This window comes from Ranitomeya variabilis, chromosome 4 (assembly GCF_051348905.1).
Source record: "Ranitomeya variabilis isolate aRanVar5 chromosome 4, aRanVar5.hap1, whole genome shotgun sequence".
In the NCBI taxonomy this organism is placed as follows: Eukaryota; Metazoa; Chordata; class Amphibia; order Anura; family Dendrobatidae; genus Ranitomeya; species Ranitomeya variabilis.
Window position 1 is genome coordinate 579,135,979 of NC_135235.1, and position 13,424 is coordinate 579,149,402.

Here is a 13,424-nt window from a genome sequence, read left to right on the forward strand (position 1 = left end):
ATTCCGGTTGGGCAGCACCTCAGGATGAGAAGGATTTGTTCCTCGGAACTTAAATTTGAAAAACAAGCCGAAGACCTCCGAGAAAGATTCAAATCGAGGGGTTACAGTAATAGAAGTATAAAGAGAGGGTACTTGAGGGCAAAATCCCAAACACGAGAGGCATTACTATATCCCCGCAACAGAGAGAAACCTAAGCAGGATAACGTTATCCGATTTATATCGACATATAATGGAGAATGGACCACCATGAGAGAGTGTCTTCAAAAACACTGGGGAGTACTGATGACGGACCCAGCACTCTCTAAATCTCTGACAGAACGTCCAATGATGACGTCCAGAAGAAGCAGAAATCTTAGAGACATGTTGGTCTCCAGTCATTATGTCCCCCCTCCCCCAAAAAATGCATTTGGTTCTAGTGGCCCACCCATGGGATGCTTTCCATGTGGAGACTGCATTTCGTGCAAAAACATTAGTCGAACATCAGTTTTTGAATCAGTAGATGGGAAGAATTACCACATCAAACATCATATCACGTGTCAGACGACCCAGGTTATCTACTATGCAGTGTGCAGTTGCCCAAAGATTTATATCGGGCTTACGTCAAGACGTTTGGGTATCCGTACTCGTGAGCATGTCAGGGACATCATGGCGGCAAAAATAGAAAAGGATATCACTAAATTGAAAACCATTCCACGCCACTTTAAGGAATACCATAGGTGTGACCCTGGCATGCTCCGAGTTAGGGGTATCGAACATATTCAGTGTGGGGTCAGAGGGGGTGATATACATCGGATATTAGCACAGAGGGAATGTAGATGGATAACCATCTTGGGGACCATTACACCCAAAGGGTTGAATGAGGCATACGGCTTCTCTTCCTACCTATAAAGTTCTAAAGCCTTAGATAGCTTTCCCCCTCTTGTCTGAAATAAGCCCATTCCATGAGAATACACCCCACCCAGAGTTTACGGTCTGTCCTAGTTTTTAAAGTGTTTTTATGTGGTTTTAATATGTTTTTTTGCCTTGTAATTTTTTTCTTAGCTAATTTCGGTAGGATGGATACATTTTGAATAACTGTGGATATAATTGGAAGATGTTTCATGAGAGGAGAAAAAAAGAGAGAAAAAAAGAAAAAAGGAAGATGCAGCAAACATTTGTGTTATAGATGAGGAGGTGGCTAGAAGGGGATATTTTGGACATTAAAGTCACACCACTGGACAATATGGACACAAGTGCTGGTGAAATATTTTCTTGTATTCATGAGACTGAGGGAAACCACAGAAATGACTTCTTCCGCAGTTATATCTTAATGCATTCCACCATTTATTATTTGTCATTATTATATGGATAATATTATCAATGGTAAATTTATAAATTCACTATTCAGTAGGGCACTGATTGCACTTTATCTGCCATACATGACATTGCTTTTTATTTATTTATTTTTTTGTTTTTTCTTATTGTAATTATTGTATTGTAATGGCATCTATTGAATGTTATTTATATTCAAAGTATATTGCACTTTTGTCCCATTAGCATACTAGCACTATATTATTTTAAGGTTCACATGTCTTTAGTATGATTCATCATACTTGACCATGCAGTCCCATTGAATGTTAATTTAAGTATATTGCACTTTTGTCCCATTAGCATACTAGCACTACATCACTTTAAAGTTCACATGTCTTTAGTATGATTCATCATACCGGACCGCTGCAGTCCCCTTCGCACGCTGTGAATCTTGGACCATCTGGGGGCGTGGTGCGAGCCTGGCGCCGGCTCGCTCACGTGACCCGGGTGGGCGGGGTTGCGACGTGTGAGGGGATGACGCGAGGATACACATTATTAGCGCTATATAGCAGGCGGCTGCTTGAGCGGTTTGACAAGTAAGGTATTATTCACAGCGGCACTATACCGCGATCACACAGTGAATCGATTGGGAATAGATATATATATATGGGCATTGACTCAGACCATGGGTTACCATGGTAACTGAACACTATATAAACGCAAGCGCACTTAAAGTTCACATGGATAGGTGGCCGCACGGTCAGGTGACCGGAACGGCGCAATATATAAACAGGACTAGGATAGGAATTAAGCCACGCCCCCTGAGGAAGCGAGGCTACTGTTAGCACGCGAAACGCGCGTTGGGGTGACTGAGGCCTACACGGGAAGCTGAGAAATACCACATGGGTAAATATTGAGACTAATGCACGTTGCGTATGGATGTATTGCCAAAATTGATATGATGTATACATGGGCATTAGTGGCCTGCCATTTGAATACTGTAGCATAGGTGCAAGGTCTAATTATGCTGGATTATATTTAGCACTAAGTATTAGCAGGCTTTTTCTTGGCTCTCTGTGTGGCCCATAAGTCATATTTACTCACCTGGGTAGTTCACAAGTTGCATCATGATATGTATTATCCATTTTTATCATGCATAAATTGGTTTTTCTTGTATTTATCTCTAAATAAATTGTATGTTCAATATAACTCTGTGTCCTCCTATTCATACAATTTCTGTATATGCTGCCCGCAGTTCAGGCAGCATGAATCAGCTGACAGTTTCCCTTTTGCAATACCTGGAGAACTAAAGATTGGAGACATATGCACATTGTTTTCCAAGGAAATATTCCTCAAGATTGATATATATATATATATATATATATACACATATATACACACACACATCTGCTTTGTGTGTTGTTTACTGTACATTTTTTTTAGTAAATAAATTCCTTTCAGAGAAGAAAGGCATAGGATGCCCTGACATTAGCCCGATAGTGATATTTTAAAAAAATACACACACCATAAATAAAGTAATGGTTGTTTATTATTTTAATTCTGTTACAGGGGACATTGGCTTCAGTGGATTGGGCGTTGATGTGAGTATACGTGTTTTTGGTAAATGTAGATTCATTAAAGGAGTCTGTGTTATTATTTCAAATAAAGGAATTTATTCATGGTGTGTGTATTTTTTATACAATATCACTATGGGGTTAGTACTGAGGGTAGATGCCTCTCCATTACTAACCCCTGGGCTTGATGTCTCCTGACAATACAAAGGTGACATCAACCCGAATACTATCATCCCACTTGCCACTGCACCAATTGGGAAGAGCAAGGCTAAGTGCCAGAATTGGCGCATCATATAGATACGTCTTTTCTACGGTGGCTGAGAGCTGATGTTTTTAGTTTGGGAGGGGGCCAATATCCATGGCCTCCTAGGCTATTAATATCAGCCCGCAGCTGTCTGCCTAACCTTTTTGTCATTTTTTGAGGGGTCCCCAATTTATTAACCAGGAAAGACTAAGTATATAACTGGGAGCTGATATTAACCCCTCTGTGACCTTTGACGTACTATCCCGTCGAGGTGACCTGGGCCTATCTGACCCTTGACGGGATAGTACGTCATAGCCGATCGGCCGCGCTCACGGGGGGAGCGCGGCCGATCGCGGCCGGGTGTCAGCTGCATATCGCAGCTGACATCCGGCACTATGTGCCAGGAGCGGTCACGGACCGCCCCCGGCACATTAACCCCCGGCACACCGCGATCAAACATGATCGCGATGTGCCGGCGATGCAGGGAAGCATCGCGCAGGGAGAGGGCTCCCTGCGGGCTTCCCTGAGCCCCCCGCAGCAACGCGATGTGATCGCGCTGCTGCGAGGGTCTTACCTCCCTCCCTGCCTGCTCCAGACCCGGATCCAAGATGGCCGCGGATCCGGGTCCTGCAGGGAGGGAGGTGGCTTCACAGAAGCCTGCTCAGAGCAGGCACTGTGAAGCAGCCTGCACTTCAATCAGATCGGTGAGCTGTCAGAGTGCTATGCAAACTGGCAGATCACCGATCTGTATTGTCCCCCCCTGGGGCAAAGTAAAAAAGTAAAAAAAAAAAATTCCAAATGTGTAAAAAAAAATAAAAAAAAATATTCCAAAATAATGAAAAAAAAAAAAAAATATTCCCATAAATACATTTCTTTACCTAAATATAAAAAAAACAAAACAATAAAAGTACACATATTTAGTATCGCCGCGTCCGTAACGACCCGACCTATAAAACTGGCCCACTCGTTAACCCCTTCAGTAAACACCGTAAGAAAAAAAAAAAAAAAACGAGGCAAAAAACAACGCTTTATTATCATACCGCCGAACAAAAAGTGGAATAACACGCGATCAAAAAGACAGATATAAATAACCATGGTACCGCTGAAAGCGTCATCTTGTCCCGCAAATAACGAGCCACCATACAGCATCATCAGCAGAAAAATAAAAAAGTTATAGTCCTGAGAATAAAGCGATGCAAAAATAATTATTTTTTCCATAAAATAGTTTTTATCGTATAAAAGCGCCAAAACATAAAAAAAAAATATAAATGAGATATCGCTGTAATCGTACTGACCCGAAGAATAAAACTGCTTTATCAATTTTACCAAACGCGGAACGGTATAAACGCCTCCCCCAAAAGAAATTCATGAATAGCTGGTTTTTGGTCATTCTGCCTCACAAAAATCGGAATAAAAAGCGATCAAAAAATGTGACGTGCCCAAAAATGTTACCAATAAAAACGTCAACTCGTCCCGCAAAAAACAAGACCTCACATGACTCTGTGGACCAAAATATGGAAAATTTATAGCTCTCAAAATGTGGTAACGCAAAAAATATTTTTTGCAATAAAAAGCGTCTTTCAGTGTGTGACGGCTGCCAATCATAAAAATCCGCTAAAAAACCCGCTATAAAAGTAAATCAAACCCCCCTTCATCACCCCCTTAGTTAGGGAAAAATAAAAAAAAAGTATTTATTTCCATTTTCCCATTAGGGCTAGGGTTAGGGCTAGGGTTGGGGCTAGGGTTAAGGCTACAGTTAGGGTTGGGGCTAAAGTTAGGGTTAGGGTTGGGGCTAAAGTTACGGTTAGGGTTTAGATTACATTTACGGTTGGGAATAGGGTTGGGATTAGGGTTAGGGGTGTGTCAGGGTTAGAGGTGTGGTTAGGGTTACTGTTGGGATTATGGTTAGGGGTGTGTTTGGATTAGGGTTTCAGTTATAATTGGGGGGTTTCCACTGTTTCGGCACATCAGGGGCTCTCCAAACGCGACATGGCGTCCGATCTCAATTCCAGCCAATTCTGCGTTGAAAAAGTAAAACAGTGCTCCTTCCCTTCCGAGCTCTCCCGTGTGCCCAAACAGGGGTTTACCCCAACATATGGGGTATCAGCGTACTCAGGACGAATAGAACAACAACCTTTGGGGTCCAATTTCTCCTGTTACCCCTAGGAAAATACAAAACTGGGGGCTAAAAAATAATTTTTGTGGGAAAAAAAAGGATTTTTTATTTTCACGGCTCTGCGTTATAAACTGTAGTGAAACACTTGGGGGTTCAAAGTTCTTACAACACATCTAGATAAGTTCCTTGGGGGGTCTAGTTTCCAAAATGGGGTCACTTGTGCGGGGCTTCTACTGTTTAGGTACATTAGGGGCTCTGCAAACGCAATGTGACGCCTGCAGACCATTCCATCTAAGTCTGCATTCCAAATGGCGCTCCTTCCCTTCCGAGCCCTCCCATGCATCCAAACGGTGGTTCCCCCCACATATGGGGTATCAGCGCACTCAGGACAAATTGGACAACAACTTTTAGGGTCCAATTTCTCCTGTTACCCTCGGGAAAATACAAAACTGGGGGCTGAAAAATAATTTTTGTGGGAAAAAATTTTTGTTTTATTTTTACAGCTCTGCATTATAAACTTCTGTGAAGCCCTTGGTGGGTCAAAGCGCTCACCACACATCTAGATAAGTTCCTTAGGGGGTCTACTTTCCAACATGGTGTCACTTGTGGGGGATTTCTACTGTTTAAGTACATTAGGGGCTCTGCAAACGCAATGTGACGCCTGCAGACCATTCCATCTAAGTCTGCATTCCAAATGGCGCTCCTTCACTTCCGAGCCCTTCCATGCGTCCAAACGGTGGTTTCCCCCCACATATGGGGTATCAGCGCACTCAGGACAAATTGGACAACAACTTTTAGGGTCCAATTTCTCCTGTTACCCTCGGGAAAATACAAAACTGGGGGCTGAAAAATAATTTTTGTGGGAAAAAATTTTTGTTTTATTTTTACGGCTCTGCATTATAAACTTCTGTGAAGCCCTTGGTGGGTCAAAGCGCTCACCACACATCTAGATAAGTTCCTTAGGGGGTCTACTTTCCAACATGGTGTCACTTGTGGGGGATTTCTACTGTTTAAGTACATTAGGGGCTCTGCAAACACAATGTGACGCCTGCAGACCATTCCATCTAAGTCTGCATTCCAAATGGCGCTCCTTCACTTCCGAGCCCTTCCATGCGTCCAAACGGTGGTTTCCCCCCACATATGGGGTATCAGCGCACTCAGGACAAATTGGACAACAACTTTTGGGGTCCAATTTCTCTTGTTACCCTCGGAAAAATACAAAACTGGGGGCTGAAAAATAATTTTTGTGGGAAAAAATTTTTGTTTTATTTTTACGGCTCTGCATTATAAACTTCTGTGAAGCCCTTGGTGGGTCAAAGCGCTCATCACACATCTAGATAAGTTCCTTAGGGGGTCTACTTTCCAACATGGTGTCACTTGTGGGGGGTTTCTACTGTTTAGGTACATTAGGGGCTCTGCAAACGCAATGTGACGCCTGCAGACCATTCCATCTAAGTCTGCATTCCAAATGGCGCTCCTTCCTTTCCGAGCCCTCCCATGCGCCCAAACAGTGGTTCTCCCCACATATGGTATATCATCGCATTCAGGACAACTTGGACAACAGATTTTGGGGTCCAATTTCTCCTGCTACCCTCGGGAAAATACAAAACTGGGGGCTGAAAAAATAATTTTTGTGGGAAAAAATTTTTGTTTTATTTTTACGGCTCTGCATTATTAACTTCTGTGAAGCCCTTGGTGGGTCAAAGCGCTCAAAACACATCTAGATAAGTTCCTTAGGGGGTCTACTTTCCAAAATGGTGTCACTTGTGGGGGGTTTCAATGTTTAGGCACATCAGTGGCTCTCCAAACGCAACATGGCGTCCCATCTCAATTCCTGTCAATTTTGCATTGAAAAGTCAAACGGTGCTACTTCCCTTCCGAGCTCTCCCATGCGCCCAAACAGTGGTTTATCGCCACATATGGGGTATCAGCGTACTCAGGACAAATTGTGCAACAACTGTTGGGGTCCAATTTCTTCTCTTACCCTTGGGAAAATAAAAAATTGGGGGCGAAAAATAATTTTTGTGAAAAAATATGATTTTTTATTTTTACGGTTCTGCATTATAAACTTCTGTGAAGTACTTGGTGGGTCAAAGTGCTCACCACACCTCTAGATAAGTTCCTTAGGGGGTCTACTTTCCAAAATGGTGTCACTTGTGGGGGGTTTCAATGTTTAGGCACATCAGGGGCTCCCCAAACGCAACATGGCGTCCCATCTCAATTCCAGTCAATTTTGCATTGAAAAGTCAAACGGTGCTACTTCCCTTCCGAGCTCTCCCATGCGCCCAAACAGTGGTTTATCGCCACATATGGGGTATCAGCGTACTCAGGATAAATTGTACAACAACTTTTGGGGTCCAATTTCTTCTCTTACCCTTGGGAAAATAAAAAATTGGGGGCGAAAAATAATTTTTGTGAAAAATATGATTTTTTATTTTTACGGTTCTGCATTATAAACTTCTGTGAAGTACTTGGTGGGTCAAAGTGCTCACCACACCTCTAGATAAGTTCCTTATGGGGTCTACTTTCCAAAATGGTATCACTTGTGGGGGGTTTCAATGTTTAGGCACATCAGGGGCTCCCCAAACGCAACATGGCGTCCCATCTCAATTCCAGTCAATTTTGCATTGAAAAGTCAAATGGCGCTCCTTCGCTTCCGAGCTCTGTCATGCGCCCAAACAGTGGTTTACCCCCACATATGGGGTATCGGCGTACTCAGGACAAATTGTACAACAAATTTTGGGGTCCATTTTCTCCTGTTACCCTTGGTAAAATAAAACAAATTGGAGCTGAAGTAAATTTTTTGTGAAAAAAAGTTAAATGTTCATTTTTATTTAAACATTCCAAAAATTCCTGTGAAGCACCAGAAGGGTTAATAAACTTCTTGAATATGGTTTTGAGCACCTTGAGGGGTGCAGTTTTTAGAATGGTGTCACACATGGGTATTTTCTATCATATAGACCCCTCAAAATGACTTCAAATGAGATGTGGTCCCTAAAAAAAAATGGTGTTGTAAAAATGAGAAATTGCTGGTCAACTTTTAACCCTTATAACTCCGTAACAAAAAAAAATTTTGGTTCCAAAATTGTGCTGATGTAAAGTAGGCATGTGGGAAATGTTACTTATTAAGTATTTTGCATGACATATCTCTGTGATTTAAGGGCATAAAAATTCAAAGTTGGAAAATTGCAAAATTTTCAAAATTTTCGCCAAATTTCCATTTTTTCTGCAAATAAACGCAGGTAATATCAAAGAAATTTTACCACTATCATGAAGTACAATATGTCACGAGAAAACAATGTCAGAATCGCCAAGATCCGTTGAAGCGTTCCAGAGTTATAACCTCATAAAGGGACAGTGGTCAGAATTGTAAAAATTGGCCCGGTCATTAACGTGCAAACCACCCTTGGGGGTGAAGGGGTTAATAGCCTAAGAAGCTCCATGGGTATTACCCCCTTACCAGGCTATAAATGTCTGCCCCAGCTGTCTGCTTTCCCTCTGTTGGTTAATAAAATGTCGTGGTATCCCACGCCATTTCTTTCAGAAAATAATTCAGTAAGTAAAAAAATACATGTACAATAAGCTGCATAAGCACTGTACTAATTATATACAGCTCTGGCAAAAATTAAGAGACCACCACATCAAAACTCTGTCATGGGCAGCCCAATCTCCAGACCTGAACCCCATTTAAAATGGAATGTAATCAAGAGGATGCTGGATAGTCACAAGCCATCAAACAAAGAAGAACTGCTTAATTTTTTGCACCAGAAGCAGTGTGAAAGACTGGTGGAAAGCATTCCAAGATGCATGAAAGCTGTGATTGTAAATCATGGTTATTCCACAAAATATTGATTTCTGAACTCTTCCAGAGTTAAAACATTAGTATTACTGTTTCTAAATGATTATGAACTTGTATTCTTTGCTTTATTTGAGGTCTGAAAGCACTGGATTTTTAAAAAAAAAATTGGACCATTTCTCCTTTTCAGAAAAAAAACAACAAAATGTATTGCTTGGAAATTCGGAGACATGTCGACAGAAGTTTATAGAATAATAGAACAATTTACATTTTACTCAAAAATATACCTATAAAGAGAAAATTCAGACAAACTGAAAATTTTGCGGTGGGCTCTTGATTTTTGCCAGAGCTGTATGTGACTGGCATCTTTATACAGTGCCTTGCACAAGTATTCGGCTCCCTGGGACTTTTCAACCTTTTCCCACATATCATGCTTCAAACATAAAGATACCAAAATACCAAATGTAAATTTTTGGTGAAGAATCAACAACAAGTGGAACACAATTGTGAAGTTGAACAAAATGTATTGTTTATTATAAATTTTTGTGGAAATTAAAAAACTGAAAAATGGGGCATGCAATATTATTCGGCCCCTTTATTTTCAGTGCAGCAAACTCACTCCAGAAGTTCATTGTGGATCTCTGAATGATCCAATGTTATCCTAAATGCCTAATGATGATAAATATAATCCACCTGTGTGTAACCAAGTCTCCGTATAAGTGCACCTGCTCTGTGATAGTCTCAGGGTTCTGTTTGAAGCACAGAGAGCATCATGAAGACCAAGGAACACAACAGGCAGGTCCGTGATACTGTTGTGGAGAAGTTTAAAGCCGGATTTGGATACAAAATGATTTCCAAAACTTTAAACATCCCAAGGAGCATTGTGCAAGTGATCATATTGAAATGGAAGGAGTATCATACCACTGCAAATCTACCAAGACCCGGCCGTCCCTCTAAACTTTCATCTCAAACAAGGAGAAGACTGATCAGAGATGCAGCCAAGAGGCCCATGATCATTTTGCATGAACTGCAGAGATCTAAAGCTGAGGTGGGACAGTCTGTCCATAGGACATCAATCAGTCGTACACTGCAGAAATCTGACCTTTATGGAAGAGTGGCAAGAAAAAAGCCATTTCTCAAAGATATCCATGAAAAGTGTTGTTTAAAGTTTGCAACAAGCCACCTGGGAGACACAACAAACACGTGGAAGAAGGTGCTCTGGTCAGATGAAACCAAAATCAAACTTTTTGGCAACAATCCCAAATGATATGTTTGGCGTAAAGGCAACACAGCTCATCACCCTGAACACACCATCACCACTGTCAAACATGGTGGTGTCAGCATCATGGTTTGGGCTTGCTTTTCTTCAGCAGGGACAGTGAAGTTGGTTAAAATTGATGGGAAGATGGATGGAGCCAAATACAGGACCATTCTTGAAGAAAACCTATTAGAGTCTGCAAAAGACCTGAGACTGGGATGGAGATTTGTCTTCCAAAAAGACAATGATCCCAAACATAAATCAAAATCTACAAAACTGCTGTTCACAAACGATCTCCATCAAACCTCACTGAGCTCCAGCTGTTTGCCAAGGAAGAATGGGCAAGAATTTCAGTCTCTCGATGTACAAAACTGATAGAGACATACCCCAAGCGACTTGCAGCTGAAATCGCAGCAAAAGGTGGCGCAACAAAGTATTACCGTAAGTTACAGGGGCCGAATAATATTGCACGCCCCACTTTTCAGTTTTTGAATTTCCACAAAAAATTAAAATAACCAATAAATTTCGTTCAACTTCACAATTGTGTTCCACTTGTTGGTGATTCTTCACCAAAAATTTAGTTTGAAGCATGATATGTGGGAAAAGGTTGAAAAGTTCCAGGCAGCCGTATACTTTCGCAAGGCACTGTATCTATCTATTTGTATATATCTCTTCTATTCTGTCCAGTGACGCTGTGATTTTACTGTATGTGGCAGATGAATTGCCGGCTTTTCAAAGGATATGGGTGTGTAAAAATCGGACGGCACTCTCATGCTCCGAGTGCCGTGCGATTTTTTTTTGTTATCACACCCATTGATTTTCTTTGGCGAGTCTCGTCCAAAATGCGAGGACAATCGCAGCATGTTGCAATTTTTTTCTCACCTAGATCTGAACTGATAAAAAAACACAGATGAGCAGGGACACATAGATTAACATTGGTCAGAGTGAAATCCAATTTTTTATCTGATTGCACTCGTCCATTTTCCTCGCCGATGAGTATGAGCTCTAACTGTGAAATTCCAGTTGTTAAGCCTCACCCCTAAAGTACACCAGTTTTTAACTTTTACTGGAATTTTTGTTGTAAAGGTAACAATTCAAGTGGAAGTGGTTTCCGCACTAGTCACGTAACCCATCAGAGGGGGAACGCATTAGGGGACCAGTTACCTTAGTCTCTGATTCCTGGGCTTTGGGGTTGAGGTGGGGGCGATATTGGCTTCATCTTCCTAGGGAATAAAAGTAACTTGTAACGGCCATGGACATAAAGTAAGTGTTTGATATATGCGGACTCTACCTGTGTGACTCCCTCAAATATAAAATTGTGGTTCCCTTACTTCTTCAGCTGTGGATATATTATCAATGTCTCAGATGAAAATACAACTTTTTCTCATTAATCTCAATAGGAAAAAATGTAATAAAAAGGTTGAAAGAATAAAAAAGCATACCACAAGTCAATTTACACAAGAAAAGAAAGTAGTGAGCATGAGACTTTTAAAAATGTCATTATTTTTTGGCTACTGGAAATCGTTGTAGCTAGCTCAGTGAAACGGCACTGATAGCATCACCGTGCTAAGTGTGCCGTGTGCATTTTGATGAACAAGGCAAAAAATTGGGTTTGTAAGGCTCCATGAGTTGTGAACGCTCCTGACACCGTTCACTGGCCAGACCCCATAATGTCTCCTGGCCACTCAGAAAAATCTCTGCTGCACAAAAGTCTTACTTCTCAAGTTGCCATATAAACGATTGCCTTTTAAAAATAAAGGACCACAATAACATGAATAGCCACATGACTCACAGATGTCAACTCAAGAAATCTCACCGCCATTTCAATTCTTTTAAGGTTCACTTTATAAACCTCAATATGTGGCAGATAATTTTCTTTATGACCCATCGTTATATTGGATGAGATTATGGCTGTTAAAATCCACATTATTCGGCACATTGATGGACCTCCGAGGCTGCGGACACACAATTACTGGGCTAGATTGTTCCATCAATATCCAGAGTGTGTTTATGTAGCGAGGTCTTGGGCAGTGTTATTAGGCGGCGTAGACTTCTCAGAGCATCATTTTATCACTTGTTAACTGCCTGTCTTCTCCTCCTTGAGGATCGCTTCAATTCATTAATGCAGTGTAACATGATTAGGAGCTGACTCTGGGGATGTTTTGTAAAACGCCTATTAATCACATCACTTTTACGGTGACGTATAAAAACAGTCCGATTTTGTATCAAGCAGTCAATTAGGCAGCAAACAGGCAAGTGGAAATGCAGACAATTATTTGTACATGTAAAATATACAACACCATAAAAGTAGACTAGTCACAGAAGGAGAACTTATTTTTTTATTTCAAGATAGGGCCCCATTTGTCAGTTCGTCATTGGCCTATATTTCCAATGGCTTATTCAGACATCCGTTTCTTTCTCATATGTGGGAAAACAAAAATGTCAGTGGTGTGCAGGATCAGATTTTCAGCATTTTTTGGTCAGAGTCAGTATTTGCCATCAATGATTAATCCAAAAACAAACAAAAAAAATGATGGACATTTTTCAAGTTTCTACTAGTTATTCTAGTTATTAGTTGCATGCAAAGCTATAACAATAGGGTGTATTTTACTTGGCCTTCATGCTTTCAATTGAGGGAGTCCTCTGAGATGCAGAGCCAGGGACAAGAGCAGACTTCGTAATGCATTTTGAAGTCTCATTTGGACTCCACTGTTTTATGTCTAATCTTAAAATATGAACCTAAAACTAAGAGTCAGGTAGTTGCTAACTACATACCTGTCGTTTCCAGCACCAAGTCAGCGTGGTCACCAACCACTCCTGCCAGCAATGCAGCTGCTCCACATCAACGGAGCAGCTATTCTTCTTCCAGGCTGCCCTGTTGTTGGGGTGTGACTATTGACTTCATGCTTATTGAGAGCCGGCTTTCCGCAGTTACACAGAAGGGTGCCAACTGTCAATGAGCATGACATCAACAGTCACGCTCCGTCAACAGAGCAGAGTGGAAGATAAGCCGCTGCTCTGTAGACATGACTTCAATGGAAGCCACTGAATCACTGGGAGGAGTTGTCTGTGACTGCTCTTTAGCACAAAGCACAACAGACAGGTAGTTAGCAACTGCTCCCCTGTACGTTCATAGTCACATTGTA

The 13,424-nt window shown here is 41.4% G+C and overlaps 1 long non-coding RNA gene across 1 annotated transcript in view; it reads right to left on the minus strand.

The window, feature by feature from the left end:
* LOC143769184 (uncharacterized) overlaps positions 1 to 13,194 on the minus strand; it is a 40,565-nt gene extending 27,371 nt beyond the window's left edge. The window contains exons 1-2 of the long non-coding RNA XR_013214250.1: positions 13,054 to 13,194; positions 11,443 to 11,501 (exon numbers count right to left, since the gene is read on the minus strand). This is a non-coding gene — a long non-coding RNA (uncharacterized LOC143769184). The remainder of the gene's footprint in view (positions 1 to 11,442; positions 11,502 to 13,053) is intronic.
* Positions 13,195 to 13,424: the final 230 nt, after the last annotated feature.